Source organism: Gracilinanus agilis, chromosome 5, assembly GCF_016433145.1.
Source record: "Gracilinanus agilis isolate LMUSP501 chromosome 5, AgileGrace, whole genome shotgun sequence".
NCBI lineage: Eukaryota > Metazoa > Chordata > Mammalia > Didelphimorphia > Didelphidae > Gracilinanus > Gracilinanus agilis.
In genome coordinates this window covers 155,499,102-155,517,385 of record NC_058134.1, presented here as the reverse complement: position 1 = coordinate 155,517,385, position 18,284 = coordinate 155,499,102, and the positions used below count along the sequence as shown (strand labels likewise).

The window sequence follows — 18,284 nt, the reverse complement described above, 5'->3', positions numbered from 1 at the left end:
TAAGGAGCTAGGATTACAACCAAGTATAACTTATCTAGCAAAATTGAGTATAATTCTTCGGGGGGCCGAGAACTGGACATTAAAGAAAATTTTAAATTTGTTTCTTTTTACGTTATTTTAAATGTGACTGATGAAAATTTGGAACTACTCTTAAAAGGCTATAAAACTGTGCATATACCTGCAATACGTAAGTCTGTACCCCCAAGAGACCAAGGAAAAAGGAATAGGACCAATATGAACAAAATATTTGTAGCAGTTCTTCTTGTTTTGACAAAGAATTGGAAAGTGAGGGAATGCCCATCGACTGGGGAATGGCTGAACACATTGTAGTTTATTATTATTATTATGGAATACTATTTTTGCTATAAGAATGACAAACAGGATATTTTTAGAAAAACCTGGCAAGATTTACAGGAACAGATGCAAAAAGAAATGAAGTGGGAGAACATTGTATATAGTAATATTGTATGATACATGTATAACCCACTGGAATTGCCCATTAGCTCAGAGAGGGGGGAGGGAATAGGTGAGGAAAAGAACATGAATCATATAACCATAAATTAATTTTAAGTCATATTGTAAGAAAAATAACTGTGAATCTAGTCTCAGCAACATGATGACAAAAAAAAAAAAAACCTGAAGGATTTATGATGAAAAATACATCTCTAGAGAAAGAACTAATGGAGTCTAAATGCTAATGAAAGCACTTTTTAAGAACTTAATTAGGTTTTTTTGCTCTGCATTTTCTTTTTTGACATGGATAGTATGGAAATGTTTTAAATGATAGCATGTGTTTAATCTATCTCAAAATGCTTGCCTTCTCAATGGGGGGAAGGGAAGGAAGGCAAAAATTTGGAACACAAAACTGAAAAATGTTTAACATTTTTTTTTGTATGTGAAGAGAAAAGATCAAATTAAAATTAAATGGGAAAACACTGAATTATTTTCTTCAATGAATTTTTGTATTGCCTTTTCCATTTGACCTATTTTGCTTTTTAAGAAGTTCTTCTCTTTAGTGAATTTTTGTGTCTTTTGCCATTATAGGCCAATTCTGGTTTTTTAGATGATATTTTCTTTAGTATTTTTTGTTCCTCCTTGACTAAGATGTTAATTCCCCTCTCTCTTTCTTTCAACCCTTACTTTCCATTTCAGAACCAGTACTATGTGTTGGTTCTAAGGCAGAAGAGCAGTAAGGACTAGGCAGTGGGATGTAGGAAGTATCTGAGGCCAGATTGGAACTTAGGACCTCCTGTCTGCAAGCATTGTTCTCTATCTACTAGCCACCTAGTTGCCCCCTGTTAATTCTCTTTTCACAATTTCCTTGCATGACTCTCATTTCTTCTCCCAATTTTTTCTCTACCTCCTGTCTCTTTATTCAACTCTTCTAGGAATTCTTGTTTAGCTTCGGTCCAAATCACATTTTTCTTTGAGGCTTTGTTTGTAGTTTTTTCACATGGTTGTCTTCTTCCAATTTTATATCCTGGTAGTCTCTGCCTCCATAATAGCTCTTAATCATCAAACTTTTTTTTTGTTGTTTGCTCATTTTTCTAGCCCATTTTTTTTACTTTGAACTTTATGATAAATTTGGGGTTCTGTTCACCCAGAGAGGGGAGGCTCTGACCCAATCTTTGGGCTTTTATGTGCTGTTGTTTTTGAAGCTAGTTCTGAATTGGGCTGCTGAAAGTTTTTCAGTCTTACCAAGGGAGAACGAGCCTAGTGGTCATTGCTTTCCTGTTCTGCCCTCTGTCTTTACCCAGAAAGGGCCCCTTGTCCCCTGTAGCTGCATGAGCTAGTCATCCTCTTTGCCTTGGAATTGCAGGCAGGGCTCCTGCTCCCTTGTGAGCGACTACCAGCATTCCTCTCACCCTGGAATTGTAGCCAGGATGTCTCTAGGCTGAGAACACCCACAGTTGCTGTGGTGGCCACTGCTCTTGTCCACATGTGGTCTCTGGACAGACCTCTATCCTGGTGTCAAAGATGTCTCTTGCCAACCTCCTAAGTCTCTCTTAGGCTGTAAAAATATCATGCCCTGACCTTCTTTAGGCTCTGGTACTCTGAAACTTGATTTGGAGGAGAACGTTGAAGGTTCAGGCGAGTTGCTCTAACCTACCACTTTAGCTCCCTGCTCTATATGTCATATACACATGATATTATTTAGAACTACAAAGCTCATCTACTCAACCCCTTTGTTTTACAGATGAGAAAACTGAGTCTGGGAGAGATTACACCATTTGATAAAGGTCACGATGTTAGGTAGTAGAACATCCAGAATTTAAATTGAGATTCTGTTAATTACAAATCCAAAGTTCCTTTCATTATATCATGTCTCTCCTCCTAAGAAGAGTAAAGTATTTTGTAGCTACCCAGTAAACGGCAGTTGTTCATAATAACAACAAACTGGTACACTAAGAAAGGAAGGGATTTTAATTAGCAGCATAGTCAGGAGGTAGAATATCAGCCTCTATGACCAGTTTTCCCACATTAGTCCTACTAAAGGAATAGGTTCCATATGGTTTTAGAAGTTAAATTTATTTTTATTATTGCTTCACTAAGTCCTCATGAAAGGCTGGCTATATTCCTTGACAGAAGGTAGAGTTCCATAAATCTCATGTTTTCTTTTGATGGTTCCTGAATGACTTCATCTTAGTTACAAGATAAAAATCAATGTTGTTTGGGAGAAGAACGTTGCTCTCTCTGAAGGACACATATGGTTTAGCTTCTGTGTCTGTGTCTGTGTGCACATATATATCTAGGGTATCAAAATCAATTCCAAAACTGGGTTTTTAGGAATGAATGTCAGCCTTTGAGAAGAAAATTAAATATGTGGCAATCTTATTAGTCTTAGTGTAGGGAATCAGAAAAATAGATACAGAAAGTATTCATTGAACGCAAAAGGTATAAGAGGTGGAGGAACCAGCAAGATGGGAGAATAAGATGTAGTACCTTACAAAATAAACACACTGAATTTGCAGACCCAGGACATTGTGGGGTTTTTTTTGTATCCATGAATGCTACCTATAGTGTCCAACTTCCCTTCCTCTACCCCTAATTTCTGCCTGCAATAAATCTTTTATTGATTATTCTGCATCACTCAATTGGACATGTCTTATCTCTGAGTTGGCATCCTACATTCAGAAACAGTACCAAAATCAACTCGCAAAACTAATAGAGATAAACAACATTAATTAGTATAAAAAACTAACAAATTGAAAACAATATAGAATAGTAAGAGATAACTCTTTCAGATTCTTAATGCTGATAAAAAGTGGGGGGAGGAGCCCCCTAGGTCTTTCCATTTATTCTGTAGTTGCTCCTCCACTTATTATTTCCCTTTTGAAATGAAGAACCACTCCAATTTTCCATTTTGAATCCTGTACTTGTCACCAAGTACCTAATAAATGCTCATTCATTCATTCATTCATTCATTCTTATGCCCACTCCTTCCATTCTGTGCCTTGGTAATCCTCTATAGCTGGCTTAATACTAGGAAGCAGACAGTCAATTCCTGTTCTAAAATACAGAAATACATACATATATTGAATAAATGTACATACACACATATAAATACACATGCATATGTGTGCATACGTATACACACACACACACATATATATATGTATATATATATATATATATATTTTTTTTTTTTAATCTGAAAATGGCATTAATTCTTTCAGGCCACTAGAGTATAACTCTGCAAATTGCTGTTGCTTTCAAAAACATCTTACAAATTCGAATCACTCAGGGAGTAGGAGTATAATCATTGAGTGACAGAGAAGTGATTAAAAACAATTTGCTTTTTATTCAGCTATGTTATAAATCACCTAATTTTAAAGAACGAACTGTAGCTAATGTCAATATCTAATACCTTATAGCCATATAACTGGCTAACCCTTATTCTAACACGTTCACAGTCAGAAAGCAATTATGTGTTTATCTAGTTTATGGTAACACTAACATGTGCCTAATTTCTTAATTAGTGATTTCATCCCTTTATTTTTCTAATGGTCTTATTCAATGTTTTTAACATAGTAAATTCCATACTTTACTTTACATACATTTTATTCTTGAATAAATGACTCGTACTTAACAGATTCTGCCTTGACACTAAACTCCAGTAACCATCAATGAATGAAAATCAGCATTTTACAAGAATGCTTAAATTTCAAATACCAGAGCTTTGGCAGAAAAAGTCAATCTAAAATAATTCTAAAGATGAATAATAATTATTTAAAGTAACATTTAATTTTTAGAATTTTTAGATTAGCTAATTTTCCTTATTTTTGTGGAAATTCACTGTGTTAGTTTTTTTTAGTTATTTATAGACCTCCATCTGTGTCTGTCTCTCTCCCTTTCTATTTCTCTCTTCCTTTCACAAATACATACACATATACACACTGGAACATACATATGAATGTTTTTGTGTGTGTGGCAGATCTTGACTAAATCTTATTCTCCCGATACACTGACTAATGCTCTCCTTGATTAAATCAAACCAACCTGCCAACACTAGAAAGGCAGAAGTTCTGTTCTGGCAATGGGATTTCCATTTCCAAATTACAAGAAAAAAAGACTCACAAAAATTATATAAAATGTGGGGTTGAATTATACTTTCATGAAAAGTATTGGTTCTATCAATGCCACCTAAAATAAAGCTTCCACATGAGTTATATCCCCACACTCATGAAATTATAGATCATTAAATATTAAACAATGATATTGCGACATCCAAATAAAAGTGAATCTTTCCAAAATTCAGCATTTTGATAATTAAATTGGCAAAGAGCTCAAGAAGAGGAATTCTCAAGAAAAATACTCAATCATTTACTATTGAACATTTTTATTGAAAAAGTATGCTTTCCAGAAAAGCAAAATGAGTTTAGGCAAACTGCATATCTAATGTCTGCAAAAAAAGAGAACTGAAATCACTGAGAGTAATTAAAACCAGATTCTAAATGTCAATAAATCTGAGTCTCTAGACACTTTATCTTCATGTTCTGTGGTTTCTAGTGAAACACTGAAATGAAGTAACTTTTTTTATTTTTAATATATTCATGACTCTTGCAAAACATAAGCAGGGGAAAGTATTCAATTATTATTTATCTTCATTCTGAATAAACTAATTCTGTTAAATTTCTTTTCCCAAAAGCTTGTTTTAAAACATGGTAATCTTCCCATAATCATCACTTTACTGGAATAAATTAAAGCAGGGAAACCACAGATAAATCATGGATAATCTAAAATTTCCATTGAGACCTTCTATTTTGTTCCCCTCCCTCTTCCTTTGTAAATCCAAATATAGAATTACAACAGTGTATCACTTTTCCTTTTTTTCTTTCATTCTTCCATTATTCATCTACTAACCTCATAATAAGGAAAAAATTAAAATAAATTTGCATTCTTAAGTACTTTATATGGTGAGGCAAGAAAAAAGACAGACATTATGCTACCTAGCTATGCTACTCATGAAAATTTCGTATGCCACATAATGAACCAGATTTTCATTATTAAAAAACAGCTGCCATTTATAGAATATTATTTACTGCTATAACTCTAGAAGAAGAGAAATATAAGGTTAGTTTCAGGGGAAAAAAAGGAACTCAAGCAAACAGGAACAGAAAGTATTCTCCTACACTTGAGTACATCCTCTCTTATCCTACATTTTCCTTCTCTATTTGCTTCAATTCACTTTCATTTCATTTCTAGTAATATCTGTTAAATGCTTATTACTGCGCATGCAAGTCCCTGTAACACTTGATTAAATATTAAAACTTTGGCAGAACTCAGGCTACTGTACCATTTATATTTGCTTCATAAATGGATTCAGAGTCTTCATTATCTTATTAAATATAATTATCAATTTCCCAATGGTGAAAAGACCCGAATTGATATAATTAACAGAAAACTTGGCATGATACATCATTACACAACATTACACAACATGGGCTTAGCGCTGGAAATAACCTCAGAGCTCATCTAGTCTAACTTCTTCATTCTAAAGATGAAACTGAGTCCCAAAGTAGATAAACAACGTGTCCAAACGGTAACCATTAACAGCACATCTTTATGCTTTCATAGGACTCTAAGGTTAAAAGAAATCTTAAAGATCATCAATCTAGTACACATTTTACTAATGAGGGAACTGGGCCAAAGAAATGTGGAATGATTTGTTGAGTGTTAGACGACTAGTTAGTGGCAAAGGAATAGAATCCTGAAATCTTAGCCTCTAGTCTAATGCTCCTGATGAGGAAGGTGGGTTCAGTTAGGACAACCAATGCCCAAGGACCCTAGTGACCACAATAATTGTTGGTGCTTTCCACGAGAAAACCCTATTCTGAGGCTAAGTAAGAGCACACTAACTGCCCCTTGTAACCTTTATCTCATTACAATATCATTTGCATTGTGGTTTGACCCTCCCCCACTTTGAGGAGGAACCAGGAGGATTGTGGGGTAATGCAGCACCCTAGACATGGCCGCTCTCCATATGGCTATGACATCTGATTTAGACGCATTGGAGAAGTCTGTCACGGCCTTGGAACAGTCCCTCACTTCTCTGTCAGAAGTGGTTCTGCAGAATAGGCGAGGTCTCGACCTCCTTTTTTTGAAAGAGGGCAGACTATGCGCAGCCCTGAAAGAAGAATGTTGTTTTTACGCAGACCACACTGGCATTGTAAGGGAATCTATGGCAAAATTACGAGAACGCCTTGCCCTAAGAAAAAGGGAGGCCGAGGCTCGGGAAGGATGGTTTAACAATCTCCTAAAAGGTTCCCCTTGGCTTTCCACCCTGATCCCCACCATTTTAGCCCCCCTTTTTATCTTCCTTTTATTCCTCACCTTTGGCCCTTGGGCTTTCCAACGCCTGACCGGATTTATTAAAATGAAAATTGACTCAGCCCTCACTAAGTACCCTATGGTCCAATACCATCGCATAGAAATAACAGACACTGAACGGCCACACACCTTGCCTGACAGTGACCATCTCCGTTTCACCGGCAGGGCGGTAACCCAATGACGGGATTAGCACAGGTTCTTGACCCTTGATGGCCAAGTAACTCCCCCTGTGTAGCCTAAGACAGGGGCCGTCGCTGCGGTCCTGGCAAAATCGCCTCTTTAAAAGAAAAGAAAGGGGGAATTGTCAGAGACCAAGGATCGAAACCTAAAAACCATAGAGACCATAGAAACAAAACTTAGTGAAGGGTTTCCCAAGAAATGAAACTTATGTTAGGAATAGAAACTTATCCAGCTTCATCCGGGATAGGCGTGGCGAGACCAATGGCCTGAAACCATTGGAAAATTCCTTACCCCAGCCCTAGAAGCATATAAACCCACTCCCTGCACACAATAAACGAGCCTTGTCACAATTAAGACTGATTTGTCTTTATTGCGCCTCGGTCTCCCTTCTCTCCCCCTATGGTTCTTCCAGGTGGCTGACTCACGGGTCTCTCGCGGTTGTATCCGGCTGGATCCGGATAGAGCCTGAACATGTGCCCAAGGGGAAACGCCCATGAGGGATCTGATCAATCACAATAGCCCAGGGTCTCCCATCCCACACAGCTGAAACACATGGCATGCCTATGCCCTTAAAGAAAGGAGCCCACAGTGTGAGGGACAGAACTGCTTCTTGGACACTGAAGATGGGCAATGAATAGGAGGAAGGCAGTAGGTTTAACTGTAATGAAGGTATCATAGTAGTTTTCATAGACTTATAGACTGAGAACTAGAAATGGCCTCATATATACCTCACCTATGTGACATATATGATGTATAGATATATACGTATATATGTGGAGAGAGAGAGAGAGAGTCATTGTTTAGTCCTTCAATTGTGCCTGACTCTTTGTGACCCTGCGGACCACTGCGTGCTTGAACTGTCTATGGAGTTTTCTTGGCCAATACACTAGATCAGTGATGGGCAAACTAGAGCCAGTGGGCCAGATGCCACCCCCCAAGAAATGTTCTATCTGGCCTATATATATGTGTATATATGTACATATACCATATACTTACATACACAGACATATATGTCAACCCTCTCATTTTATTGATGCTCATAGAGGTTGTGACTTGTTCAAAGGTACTGACATAATAGGTATTTGAACCCAAATCTCTGACTCCAAATCAAGAACCTTTCCCCAATATATAGTTTTCTCTATGTAAAAAAAAAAGCTGCTCTTTTAAAATCATCAGTATTTTCCCAGTGATTAAAATGACTATGAAACAAGGACTACCACAGTCTTTGATGAATTAAAGTTGCAGGTCATCCATATGGCACTGGAAAGATTTTTGGTGGGAATAAATAGGCTACAATGGAGGTATCAAACACATGACCTAAATCAGATTGAAATGTAATTGGGAAATATTTAACAAAATAAATAAAACTACAAAGATAACATTAACATTTTAAATTAAGTCAATATGTGACCCACAGATATCTTTATGGACTACTTAATGACACATGTTTCTATTTGAGTTTGACACCACTGGCAACCACATACTGCCAGTGAAGAACTTTGTACCAGAAGCAATGCCCAACTTGTCAAAGAGATATATGATATGAAAAAGAAAGTAGTTGGTCTTGTATCCTAAATAAGAATCAGCTATATGCTCCAACTGTACTTATGTAAAGGGATCATAAAGCATATTGGATGCTTTATAAATCCCTTATGAAGGATTTGTAGGAGGATATGGATGAAAGTTGCACAATGTCAAAAGTATGGCTGAATTGTGATCTGTGCCACTGAAGAGAATGAGGGCACAAAGTGATTAAAGCAATAAGGTATAGAAGATATGTTATTATTACTACATAAGAATGGAGTTTCAGTGATTGTTCTACCCCAATTAAATAATTAACTTTGCTAGGTAAGAATATTTTGTGATTAAATCAACCAATCAGAACTCAGTAAATAGGGCCTATATACTTCCTTGGATCAATCAAAGCCTTTGCTAGAAGGACCCTATCCTAGCTTCTCTCTAGTATCATAAAGATATTTCTGAAAGATCTGGAAGTAGAAAAGAAAATTTAAGTTTTTTTAGAGCTAAGCCAAGAACTGGCAGCCCAGATAAACAATGAAAAGAGTAAAAGAAGGTATACCTGGGCAGTGAAAGAGAAAGGCAGTATTAAAGGGGGCTATCATCTCTATAGATCTTTTGGAGCAGAAGACTTGGGCTAATGCCATCAGTCTATCCATTTATTCAAGGACTAAAAGAAGTACAAAGAAAAAAGCACGCTGCTTTCCCCCTTGATTTCGGTATATATCAAAAGTGATAGGGGGCAGCTGGGTAGCTCAGTGGAGTGAGAGTCAGGCCTAGAGACAGGAGGTCCTAGGTTCAAACCCGGCCTCAGCCACTTCCCAGCTGTGTGACCCTGGGCAAGTCACTTGACCCCCCCTTGCCCACCCTTACCACTCTTCCACCTATGAGACAATACACCGAAGTTAAGGGTCTAAAAAAAATGTAAAAAAAAAAGTGATAATTCAACTATGATATAATCTGCTACTTAATTACACCAACATTTCCAATTACCCCCTCCCAAACCTACTTCCTAACCTCCTAAATGTCCTTATGTGCTTTCACCAACCTCAAGCTCTGTTCAAGTTCAGTATTTTCAACCATTTTAACCTTGATCAGGAAGACAATCTCATAAGGGCAGAGAAAGAACAAGATCATGGATGAGCACTAGGCCTTAAAGCTTTAAAAGTTTTCAAGTAACAGAGGATGGGTTTTTGTCTTCATTGAAGAGGCTAGATGTGAGAAAGTGGCCAGTTTTATCCCCTTGTCCTCCAGACGGATTGAAGTCAATTCATCAGTCCTATGTCTTTGGCAGTGCTGGCAATGAATATACTCTACAGAAAACAATAAGGTCATTATGCTTGGTACCAATTGTAACAGCTACTGGGGAACAGGTGATATCCTGTATTCTATTGAACCACATCAGCTCAATCACTTATGTGGCAAAAAAATAATAATAGCCTGCTTAAGCTACAGAAGTAGTCCTTACGTCATCATTACAACAGAAGAAGGACAAATGTATATCTAGGGCCATAATGCTTATAGTCAGTTAGGCAATGGATGACTGATCATGGTTTATTACCCACCCATATCTCTACCACTATAGGAAAAAGGAAATTCATCGAAGTAGCCTGTGGATCTCACTAGTCCTTGGTGCTGACATCTTTGAGGGTGAGGTATTTACTTGGGGTTACAATAAATTTGGACAGGTCGGAGCTAATTCCACAGCCAACCAACCCATTCCTCAGAAAGTTACTTGCTGTTTACAGAATAAAATGGTCACAGCCATGCCCAATGGCAGTAGAGGAGAGTGGTATGGTTTATGTCCAGGGATACAATGAAAATTGGTAGCCTGGACTGGGCAGCAGTGGCAATGCCAATGCAGTAGAACAGCAGGATTACAAGGTATTCAGGTGTGGAAGATTGTCTGTGGCTATATACATGCATTAGCATTAGCAAATAAAGGTCAGCTTTATGCTTGGGGAGCCAACTCTTTTGGCCAGTTGGGTACTGGCAAGAAAAGTAACCATATTACCCTACTCCAGTCAATGTGGAAAAGGATAGTGATTGAAGTTACGGCCTGCCATTCTGCCCACACTTCTGCAGCTAAGACCCAAAGTAACCACATTTACACATGGGACCCATGTTGGGGCCAGTCTGTGACTATTCCACACCTCATCCACTTTTCTTGCACAAATGATGTTTGCTTGCTTTGCCACACCAGTTGTATCTTGGTGCCTCCTCTCCATGGAGCTGGATGACCACTTCACAGTTGCTCAATCACTAAGAAAGAATCTGATAATCCTGAAACTGCGGACTTAAAATTTCTGGAGGATGGAAAATATATTTATGTGCATGAGGTCCTTCTTAAAACTTAGGTGTGAACATTTTTTGTTCTGTGTTGAATGGCAACGAGAATGACATAGTAGAAATGAATGAATCTTCATATCCTGTTTACCTAGTCTTTCTGGAATACCTAAACATACATTATCAACCTCTCTCTAGAGGATGCAATAGGACTACTAGATCTGGCTACATTTTATAGAGACAGACAAGTGAAAAAGCTCTGTAAGTAAACTATCAAACAAGGCATCTGTGAGGACAATGCCATCACTCTGCTTTTAGCTGCTATGAAATATGAACTACAGGATTTAGGGGACTTTTGCTTCTGATTTTGCATCAATCATTTGACTATAGTTACACAAATGTCAAGCTTTGCAGAAATGGACCATGATCTCCTCAAGAATTTCATCAGTAAGGCAAGCCCAGTCAAAGCCTTTAAAAACGGATCAATAGCTTCAGTCAAGAATGGAACTCTGGTCCCTTCCAATTCCTGTCCAGAAACTTGAGAAGAACAGCTTTCATTTAGTTAAAGGCAGAGTACACATCTTCCAAGGAATGACATGCAGCAGGAGTCAACTCTTTTCTATCAATTATCTGTCTGAGTCCAAAGTTTACATAGAAATTTGAAAATGAGCAAATGCTATCATTTCGGGCCCAGGTTCAAGCACTCCATATATTACAAACCCCTTATGAGCTTTTTCCACTTTCCTTTCAAATCACTTCAGAAAGAATATCTTTATGTTGGTTTTTGACAACAACAGCCTCAGATCATAGGATTTTGTGCAAAATGTTTCCATTCTACAAATTCTGATAGCTTAACAAGGACAGAGTGGCTATCTTTCCATTCACTTTAGGTCCAAAGTTTGGGTCCTGATGACAGCTACTTGAGTCACTTAGATGAATGAAAAAACAATATATAACAATTAGAAAACATGGTCTATATTTGAACAATTATGGTCAAGAATGAAGTTCCTCTGGTACAGTCTTCTGAGAGATAATGACTAATTCTCTAACATTCATTAGCCTTCACAAAGGGCTAATTTTATGGTGGTGGTGTTTTTTAACTGGGTCATGAATTTCTCATATGGGGATATTAAATGTGAAGCCTTTAATCTGAATCAGTGTTATTTAGAGTTCATCTGCCTTAAATAATGACAAAAGTATCTTTTGCTTCTCTGAGTTCCCAGAGGTGTTCTCTGCATAATTATGATGGCTATTATGTATATTCCTTAAAGCTTCTGTGTTACACTGAGCAACAGGTCAGTCATACTGGAACCAAACATTAGACTATACCTTTAAGCAATAGTTAAAAAAGACTCAATATTCATATTTATATGGCAACTGACAAGTTAGATTTTCAGGTTCCAGTTCAAATTATCTAAAGGCAGAAGTAGAACTCAAATAGAAACCAACAAAGAAATAGAAAAGTACAGATCCCAAATCTGTATTATGCATAGGGTAACATTTTAGAATTAGAAATCACAACCTCTATTGACCTAATATTGGATAAGAAAGTATTTATCTATAAATAATGGTAGAACAAGTGTTTTGACTTTTTTTTTACCCAAGAAGAGGAAAAATGAAAAATACTAGCAATTCTTTGCTGCTTACATGCAAATAAGTCCATGAAGTATATAAAAAAAAACATTTTGCTTCAACCACAAAGTGGTTGGGGGATAAAATGAGAGATATATATAGGTAAATCTAGTTAGAGAGCCCAGCCTACCTACACATTAGGAATCTTCTTAACCGAGAACCTGGAACAATTTTGATTAAACTCACAAATTTTTGTTTAAAACAAGCTCCCTAAAACTTCACCAGCAGTAACCACATGGACCTTAGTTTATTAAATTGCCCCCGCAGGCTCAAATTTAGCTAATTATTATAATTGTTGTTCATCTGACTATGCTAGTTCTTCCCTGAAAGACAAATTTGCTTATAAATGCTGTTCCTTAAGACATTTAACATTACAACCACCGCACGACTTCATAAGCGCACACAGAATACAGGGGAACACCAATACACAAAGGACACAACACAAATAACTGGACAAATAACTTTTGCCCCTAAGAGGTCTTACTTGGCTCAATTTTTTTAGCTCTGCTATCACTAGTTATTTCTGCAGCATGAGGCCTATGGCCTCTGTAATACTTAATAGAAATCATAGATCTAAATGTGGAAAGATCCTGAGACATCATCTGGTCCAACTTCCTCATTTTATAGGTGAAAATATTAAAGTCCAAAAGGATTAAATTATTTGTCTAAGGTCAAAGGGGATTGCTTTGACATCTCCCAAAGCCAGAACCAGTCAATGCTCATATTGTTGTAAATATGTATTTATTAGCTTGTATGTTATTAATTTTCTAAACCTAAAAAAGTAAATGTAAAGAAAAGTAAGTTGGGTTTATCAAGTTAAAGCATCAGATCAATAGCTTGGCCTGGGTTCCAATTTACCAGTTGTTAAGCAGCATAAATCTTGTCAAACAAATGTCATATTGGTACATTTCTTTTTATAGAGCTTTAATGGTGGCAAACTTCCCTCACTTGAGTCCACAGTACTGAGTTTTGTTTTGTTTGGAATTCAAAATTATAATAATACAAAGATTAATGTTCCTAGTAAACCCTTCCATTTCATTGCCCCTGTCATACTCTTTGGCTCTCCCAAAGCACTCTTCAGTTTAACTCCTTTCACCCAAACACATAAACACTTTCCATCATCTCTTTTCCCCCTCCTCTCCAATCCACCTCAGCAGATTCAAGTTATTAAAATAAAAGCCTTTATTAATAGCCTCTTCTTCAAGTACTTATCTTTTCAGAAGGAAAATTAAGTGATATGATGTTGCACATCTGTAATATCCCTGCTCCCACAGAGCTCAGCTGAGGCTGATGGATATTTTGAGCTTAGGAGGAACCGCAGTGGGTTAAAGCCAATTGGGTGTCTGCTTTATGTCCTGCACCAATATGGTAAGCCCCCAATATTAGGGTCTAACAAACTAACTAAGGATAGGGGAAATGATCTAGATCAAAAATAGAGTAGGTCAAAACTCCTATGCCAATCAAATGTGGGATTGGGCCTATAAATGACTGCTGCAATGACAGTATAAGCAAGAAGAGACCTAATCTTTAAAAAAAAATCCCAGATCCAGTAAATCAGATAAAACATTTTAATAAGCCCTATGATGTAAACACTCAGCCTAATCTGTCTATTATCCTAGGAAAGAAAACAAAGAGAAATGTCTGTGTTTACCCAGGTCCCTCTTCCTCCTCGCTGGGAAAAGAAAGATCCTGGGAAAATAGGAGAAAGGAAAATTTTCTTTGAGGCTCTTAGAACACCTTTGGGGGACTAAGGTGGCATGGTCTCCTTAATTCTCCAAGAAAGAGATCCACAGCCTGGGGATTCTGGAAACCCTTGGTCAATAAGTCCACTTGTCCCAAGGTACTATCAACATGGTAAACATGGTGGACATTTTGGTCCCACTAATACCTTAGCACAAGTTGGGAGCCACATCCTCCTTTGCCCTCTGATGGGATAGCCTCCTCATATTTAGATGAAAAGCTGGCAAAGAAGAAAATAACAGGGCAGTAGGGGCTTCCTCCCCAAACATCTCTATTGTGGGAAATCACTATGAACTTTTCTTTTCCTTGGCCCTTTCCACTCTGTTAAAGGGACCCCAAAAATATTTGGTTGGCTGTAGATGAGTAATAATACTTAAGTAATTTATTTGAATTATTAATAGCCACTTGCTCACCTCCTGGCAATCTCCAAACAATGCCGTCTCCCACTCCAGCCCCAACACCCACCTCCCCATCAAGAAACTTGAATTCTGCACCTAGGTGAGCTTTTGTCTTAGCTTACCCAGATTCAGGCCTCTGTCCTACTCCCTGCACTTTTCTTCACTTACTATACCATCCTGTAAGCTCCTTCACCCCCTTTCCAGGTTCCCTTTATGTATTATTTTCATTTATTAGACTGTAAATTCCTTGTGGGTAGGGACTATCTTGCTTGCTTTTAATATTTAAATCCTTAATGCTTAGAAATTGTGCCTAGAAAATAGAAGTAATAAATGGGTAGACTCCTCTCACACTTGAGCTGTCTCTGTCTCTCTGTCTCTGTGTGTGTGTGTGTGTGTGTCTCTCTCTCTCCCTCTCCGTGAAATACCCATAAAGCACAATGACAATTGTGTGTCAGAGTTTCTTCTTTTATGCTGACCCTTCATAATCTGTAGCTCATATAGAATTATTGTCTCTTCACTTCCTGAAAGCCAGTCACTATCATACCATGGAAAAGCAATTTTTCACTAATATTTTTAGTGCAACTCATCATAATGTTTCAAACCTAATTATCTAAATATTTATTTACCATCTCAAAGATTTCTTTGTTTCCTACAATTATGTTAATTAACTTTTTTTCTTTCAAACCTTTACCTTCTGTCTTAGAATCAAAACTAAGTGTAGATTCCAAGGCAGAAGAGCAGTAAGGGATAGGCAATTGGGGTTAAGTGACTTTTGTTATTAGTAAAAATGATGAAGGCCGAGATTAAAAGGGTAGTATTTTAATAAAAGCCATGCTGATAGAGATAAATCATTATACCACACGCCTGTAAGAAACCTATTCCAACATCGCCTCAGCCATTTTACCTTTCGTATCTTCCCGCGCTCAGTTAACTCCAGAGCTCGCCCCTCCTGACTCCAAGAGTCTTATCCCCTCTCTTACATCATCATGTTTCCTGTCTGCCATGAGGAATCATGGGAAATGTAGTTTTCCAAGTCCCCTAAAATGTCCACAGGAAGTTTGTCATATAATCTACATACCTTAACGCTCAATGAGCCCCAAATACCTCTAAATAGAACCCCAAGTGATTTTAACTAACACACTTTCTCAGGGTCACACAGCTAGAAAATATTCTGAGGCCACATTTGAACCCAGGACCTATTATCTTTAGTCCTCACTCTCTAGCCTCTGAGCCTTATCCACTGCCCCTTAGATTTCTTTTCAATATTAACAAGCTCCTTCTTTTATAGAACAGAAAGATTATAAAGTATTCTCTTCACAACAAATAGAATAATATATAAAAAGCATTTTTGAATCTCCAAGTTATATACATGCCAGTTATTATTGTTACTATTAACAATAACTCTTTAAGAGAAACAATGTTAAGTAATGGATGCGTGCTAACCCTGAGATCACAGACACCTGGTTTTAAGTCCATATCTAACAAACAATGGTTGTATCCCTCAAGCAAAGTCCTTAGCTTCTCAATGCCCTCAAGTAGCTCTCCTAGATTACAACTAGCAGAACAGGGGACAAACTGCATTGGTCAATGAGTGCCTGATACTAATGGGGGGAGGTGATGGTGTACACCTGCCCCCCCCCATATCCCTGCTCTTAGGGAAGCTGAAGCTGATGAATCTCGTGATCTTGGGATTTCTGAGCTATAGTGGATGTTTGCTCTATGTCCTTCATCAATATGGCAAACCAATAGCAGGGTCAACGAGCTAAAAAAGAAGGGGCAAAATAGTCCCAGTCAAAAGCCCTGTGCCAGTCCGGTATCGGACTGGGCCTATAAGTGACTACTGCACTTTCAAATGAGATGAAGAGTAGCTAGCCTCAGTCTCAAAAGAAAAAAGCTACAATACAGTAGACTGACAAATCCACCTTTGTGAGACAAGGACCACAGAAATCATTAGTTTTAAGAGCCGAGACTGGCACCATGATCTTCTAGCACTGAGACTAGAGTTTTTCCTATAGTATCATGTTTAAATGTTTGATATTCCTAATTTCTATTAGAGATTTGAGCATATCTCCCAGTACTGAACAAAATTCAGTAATCAGCTAGTGTGCCAATTTTGGATAACTATACCTCCTTTATATATATACCACATATAACTATATGTCTGGTGGGGGGGGGGGTAAATTGGGAAATGATGGTGATTTTTTTGCTAAGAAAAAAAAAGTTTTAAGAATTCTAAATTGTTTTAATTTTTTAACCTTAAAATATTGAATTAATGAATACAGCATGTATTAAATGCATACTCTAAATAAAATGTTAAATTCTAGGGATACAATTGGAAAATTAAGATAGTCCTTTCTTTCCAGGAGCTTCCAGTCTAATGAGGGAGAAAATACATAGGATCTGTAATTCTAACAATACTTTTATATATTTTCTTAAGGATGTAAGTCTGAGGAATTTGTGTTATTTTATATTAGATCTGTCAAGTATACCCTCTGTAAATCAAATTAGCTCACCCTTATTCATAGTTAAAACTCTAGCCACCAGAGATAATGTCATCCCCACCTCCCATAGTGGGGAGGGGAGATGAGTTACCCACACATGACAATAAGTAACAAATCAAGAACAAGGGTCTGCCCTTTGGGCAGTCCAAAACCAGTGTTGAGGCTGCCACTTGTCCACTTGAATTGGAGATGGACCCCCAGGAAGTGATAAAAGATGCTATCTCTTCAAGTATGATGGTAACTTCCCGTTGAGGCAGTTCAGGCTTTGAACTTGGTGCAGAAGGATCTCAGCTGAGACCTCAGGCGGCTTCCCTTCTGAATGATCACATTGGGTAAGTTAGGTTGACTTCCTTAAGCCTACCTTGGCGTTTTCCAGAGTCTTTACCTCAAGAAGGTTTCTTTGCCTCTCTAATTGCTAAGGCCTTGTGTCTAGAAGCCTATTTAATTAATCTTTTAGTTCTCACTCGGTCCAGACCTCCGCTGCTCAGAGTTTCTCTCTCTCTTTACCTTCAACTTTCCTAATTGTAAATAAACTACCATAAACCCATCCTGACTTGGGTCTGTTTTAATTATGGAATCAATCTAGATCTGATTGATTCCTGGCGACCACACCTTAAATATATATCTATTTAATATCTAATTTTTTCCTTATTACACCCCTCAGAGGCTGGTCAGGATTCCCCAGAGGCCCTGTGTCTGTAATTTAGGAGAGATGCCATTAGATGGCACTAAAGATGCTTTATTAGATTAGTACTCTTTTTCTCCTAACACATTCCTTTCTTTTTTAAAAAATTATTTTTAGTTCCAAATTCTTTCCCTTCCTCCACTCTTCCCCCACTCATCAAGAAGGCAAGAAATCCTATCCCAATTATACATATGAGGGTCATGGAAAATTTATTTCCATATTTGCCATTGGAAGGGAAAGAAGGGGAACCAAAATTGAATGAATGAATGAATAAACAAATGTTTCCTTCTGCACACTGATACCATCAGTTATCCCCCTGGCAGTGGATAGCATTTTTCATCATGAATCCTATGGAACTGCCATGGATCACTGTATTATTTGGAATAACTAAGTTTTTCATAGGTGATCATCATTACAATATTGCTATTACTGTGTACAACATTCCCCTGGATCTGCTCACTCCACTTTCTATCAGTTCACATAAGTCTTTCCAGGTTTTTCTGAAACTGGCTC

General features: G+C 37.6%; 1 pseudogene; it reads left to right on the top strand.

Annotated features, from left to right (window-relative positions):
- Positions 1 to 6,469: 6,469 nt before the first annotated feature.
- Positions 6,470 to 11,357, top strand: LOC123249986 (annotated as a pseudogene).
- The last annotated feature ends 6,927 nt before the right edge of the window (positions 11,358 to 18,284 follow it).